Source organism: Chrysochloris asiatica, unplaced genomic scaffold (assembly GCF_000296735.1).
Source record: "Chrysochloris asiatica unplaced genomic scaffold, ChrAsi1.0 scaffold00087, whole genome shotgun sequence".
In the NCBI taxonomy this organism is placed as follows: Eukaryota; Metazoa; Chordata; class Mammalia; order Afrosoricida; family Chrysochloridae; genus Chrysochloris; species Chrysochloris asiatica.
Window position 1 is genome coordinate 7288607 of NW_006408605.1, and position 4756 is coordinate 7293362.

The 4756-nt window shown below is 46.0% G+C and overlaps 1 pseudogene; it reads left to right on the plus strand.

The window, feature by feature from the left end:
- The first annotated feature begins 4021 nt into the window (after nt 1-4021).
- Nucleotides 4022-4529, plus strand: LOC102827905 (annotated as a pseudogene).
- Nucleotides 4530-4756: the final 227 nt, after the last annotated feature.

The window sequence follows — 4756 nt, forward strand, 5'->3', positions numbered from 1 at the left end:
GAGTGGGAAAGCTCTGAGAGCGCCGCAACTCTCCATTGGCTCTTTTAGCCGTGGTCTACAATGGGCCCGTCGATTGGCCACAGCTGGAGCCGCGCTGCCTTGTGAGGTAGATCACGGGGGCGGGAGTATCGTTTTCCCTTCCGGCCCGGCAAGCCGGGAGAAGGAAGCGGGCGGAAGCCAATGGATATCGCGACGATTTACTCAGGGCCCAGCTTGGCTCTAAAGGGGGTTGGGGGTGGGAGTGGGGGTTAGTTCTTAAAGGGCGAGGCTCAAGGGTCTTCGTTTGTTCTAGTCCTCCTACATGATGGAGTGGACGTTTAAAGCTCTGCGACGACATGAGGCTGGGTAGTCGGACCCTGAAGCTATTTGATTCCGCTATTTGGATAACGAAGTTCTCTGGCCTTCTTTTGTCACAGCTGCGCGACGTTCAGATTCCGGATCAGTGTGCCCTGTCGGGACCCTTTCCCCCTGGGCCGAAGAGGCAAACGCCTCATTGCTAGGATTTTGTGGGATGGACTAAGGCTGGGACTTCCTGAGGTTGGAGACCTGAGCTGTTAGGAGTAGAGATGGGGGGGAGGGGGGGGAAATGGCTGAAAGAGCGTGTTGAAGTTAAATGGACAGCTTTATAAAGTAGAATTTTCTTTTTGTGAGTTAGGTTTTTTTGTTGACTACTTTATGGCTCCCCTCACCTACTTCAGTTGATTTGTATCAAATATTTGAGTGCAAATTGTGTATTACATACTGTTTCTTGGGGATACAGGGAAGAACCAAACAACAGTTGTCTACCTTCACGGAGCTTGTAGTCTTACCTAGTTGGGTGTCTTGGTGATTTTATACGTTTGTATAAATCCGAAGTCCAGGTGTGGTGCTCAAACTCATCAGCCGCTCCTTGGAAATCATGTGCTGGGTCTCTATGAGCCAGTACTGACTGATGGTACTAACTGCATCTTTGTTGTGAAAAACGTGAATTATTGTCATCAAGTTGCTTCCAAGAAGTGTCTGGTGAATTTGAACTGCTGACCTTGGGGTTCAAACCGACTATGTGATCTAGTGCATTATCGACTTGTTAAGTGCCATCTAGTCGGTTCTGACCCATAATGACTCCGTATAGGCTTTCCGAGGAGCAGCTGGTGAGCTTGAACCGCTGACCTTGCGATTCAACACCTTAACCCACAGTGCCACACCAGGGCTTGGATTAGTAAGTAAGGACAAATAAACCTGTACTCACCTTTCTTACTGGATACTTTGTCGCTGTTAGGGATTGCAATTTAAAAAGACGCTTTGATGATGTAGGCATGTGCTGTAGAATTAATTGGGAGCAGCAGATGCCAGCCATACCTAGAAATAGAATCATTGATGTGAGAGAATGTGAAATTGTTTTTTACAGGTTAATAAATTCATCTGTGGGTTGGAACCAACTCAGTGGCACTTAACAACAACCTTGCTTATTGGGTAAATATTGATGTTATATGCAAGTGGTAATGTCAGGCAAGTGGATCTGTATAGACTTTGAGGCGTTTTTGCATGTGATCTCAACTTTGTCAACATTTTGGAGATGGGGGAGGGATATTACCCTTATATCATAGATGGGGAAGTTGAGTCTTAAGAAAGGTGAAAGGGACTTGCACAGAGCCACACAGCAACATTTGGTTTTTCAGATTCCATGTTTGGTGTTCATACTCCATCTTGTTAGGTTGTTTTCATAGGGTTGTGGTTGTTGTTGTTAAGTGCCATAGAGTCAGTTCTGACCCATAGCGACCCTGTATGTTGTTGTTGTTGTTAAGTGCCGTCGAGTCGGTTCCGACCCATAGCAACCCCGTAAGGGTTTCCGAGGGTGTAAATCTTTACGGGAGTAGAAAGCCTCATCTTTCTCCCGCGGAGCGGCTGATAGTTTCGAACCGCTGACCTTAAGGTTCGCAGCCCGATTTGTAACCACTACGCTACCAGAGCTTCTTAGCGACCCTGTATAGGGTTTCCAAAAGCAGCTGATGGGTTTGAACCACAGACCGTGCAGTTCAAATTGAACTTATGTCCAGAGCGTTACTCTGTAGCCCTCTACCAGGACTCCTTCCATAGCGTGGGGGCTCAGATTTCTTAAAGGACGTCTTCTCTCACATGGGAAGTGAATTTCCCAGTATGGAATTTCTTTAGCTTTCATTTTGTATGTTTTTATCATATGTTTACTTTTACATGACTTCTGTCTGGCATTCACAGTACTTAGTAATGAATTGTCTTAACGGTAAATGGTCTTCCAATTGGGCTGAGGGGTGGCTACAGACTTTGAAGAACACAGATTTTGGAATTTGTGTGGGAAATAACCAGAACAGAGCTGTAAACTCCTTGAAACATTTGGTACCTAAGTGGCTCTCACTCTTGTTGTTGTTGTCAGGTGCCATCGAGTCGGAACCGACTCATAGCGACCCCATGCACAGCAGAACGAAACAATGTCCGATCCTGGGCCAACCTCACTACCGCTGCCACACCCGAGTCCATCAATGATGCCACCTGGCTGATCCATCTCATTGGGGGTCTTCCTCTTTTTCTCTGACCCTCCACCCTACCCAGCATGACATCCTTCTCCAGCGATTGTTTCCTCCGGACAATATGTCCAAAGTAGGAGAGACGAAGTTTAGCCATCCTGGCCTCCAAGGAGCACTCTGGCTGCACTTCCTCCAAAACAGATATATTGGTTCTTTTGGCAGTCCATGGCACTTTCAGTATTCTCCTCCAACACCACAACTCAAAGGCATCAATTCTTCTACGATCCTCCCTATGCTCTCACTCTATGCTTCCTTTATATGGCCCTTCTAGCCATTCCGGTGTCCTGATATGGCACTGGACTACTAACCACAAGGTTGGTGGTTCAAACTCACCAGCTGCTTATAAGAAACCACTCTATACAGAGTTGCTGAGTCAGAACTAACTCAACAGCACTTAATAATGATTTTTTCATGATCTGGTGCATCCCACAAAATGATTGGATGAGACTATGCAAATAAGGTGCTTGAGATCCACCAAGGAAATTAGACAGCTTGCTAACAGTGCAAATGAAGTACATGGAGCCCTTGTTGGGCCAGTACCTTGAAAAAGTACTCAGTTATCTAATGCTGCTATAACAGAAATACCACAAGTGGATGGCGTTAACAACCAGAAATTTATTCTCTCATAGTTTGGGTGGCTGAAAGTCCAAATTCAGAGTGCTAGCTCTAGGGGAAGGCTTTCTCTTTGTTGGCGCTGAGGAAAGGTACTTGTTTGCTTTCAGCATCTCTTGACCCAATATTCCTTGGAGCTTTGCATGTGTCTTGGCATCAATCATTCCTTGGGTCTAGAAGCTTCACAGTGCAGAAACCTCAGGTCCAAATGACACACGCCACTTGCAACTCTTCTGTCTTGATGGTAGTAGGTCCCTCTGAGTTCTGTTCATTTCTCTCTCCTTTTATTATTTATAATCTCAAGAGATTAACTCAATATATAACCTAATCCTGTAGATTGCATCTGATCTCATTAGTATCATAGAAATGAGGATATAAAACACATAGGATAATTACATAGATCAGAACTGATCACATCAGATAACATAATGGGGTTAATTGTATCAAAGTAGATCTAAGCATTGGAGGTGATAACTACATCTTAACTACTAGCCCACTGAGAATCCTGACCCAGCCAAGGTGACACAAAACTTTACCTATCATAAACCCTAACAAGGGGATTGGTTTTGTCATCCTTCTAGAATTAAAATGAGCCATCCCAACTCAATGGCACTTAACAACAACAACAATAATCCCAAGAAAGAAGAGTCAGAAGTTCGTTCTGCGGTCGGTCCCTTGGATCTGTCTCTTGCTTCATCAGTATTTGGACAGATCCAGTGACTCCCCGACCTCCAGCCTCGGACCACCTCTAAAATCCTCTTTAGGCACAATCTCTTCTCCAGGACCATCTTGGCCATTCCCTGTTATACCAGGATCAGCTAGGCACCATTTTTGTGTGTGTGTGGTTAGGTCCAAATCATTGACTAATCATGAGCTCTCAGATCCATCAGAATTGTTCTGCTGAAGTGGAGGCCGGCGTCACCCGTCTGGTTCATCTGCAGGCCTCTTACACCTACCTCTCTCTGGCCTTCTATTTCGATCGTGATAATGTGGTCTTGGAAGGTGTGACACTTTTTCCGTGAGTTGGCAAAGGAGAAGTGCGAGGGTGCCAAGTGTCTCTTGAAACTTCAAAACCAGCACGGTGGTCACATTCTCTTCCAGGATGTGCAGAAGCCGTCCCAGGATGAGTGGGGAGGAACCCTGGATGCCATGGAAGCCGCCCTGGCCCTAGCAAATAACCTGAACCAGACCCTTCTGGATCTGCACGCTGTGGATGCTACCCACACAGACCACCACCTCTGTGACTTATTGGAGAACCATTTCCTCAGTGAGGAGGTGAAAATTATCAAGAAGATATGCAACCACTTAACTGACCTCAGCAGGATGGCGGGTCTCCAGGTAATGCTGGTGAATATCATCACCCTCAAGCACTACTAGGAAGAGCCTGTGAAGCCCGGCAACCCATGAAGGGCCTTCAGCTTTCCCCGGCTCTCCTCAGACCTTCTATATGAAGCTTGCTCTCCAGCCACAGAGGCAGTATTGTCAACACCGTGGAGCCCTTTTTTCTCTCAAGCCAAGGGCCAAATGAAAACAATAAAGCTGCTTTTTACAACAAAAACAGAAAGAAAGTAAGGAGTAGAGCACATTCTTTGGACCTGAGACCA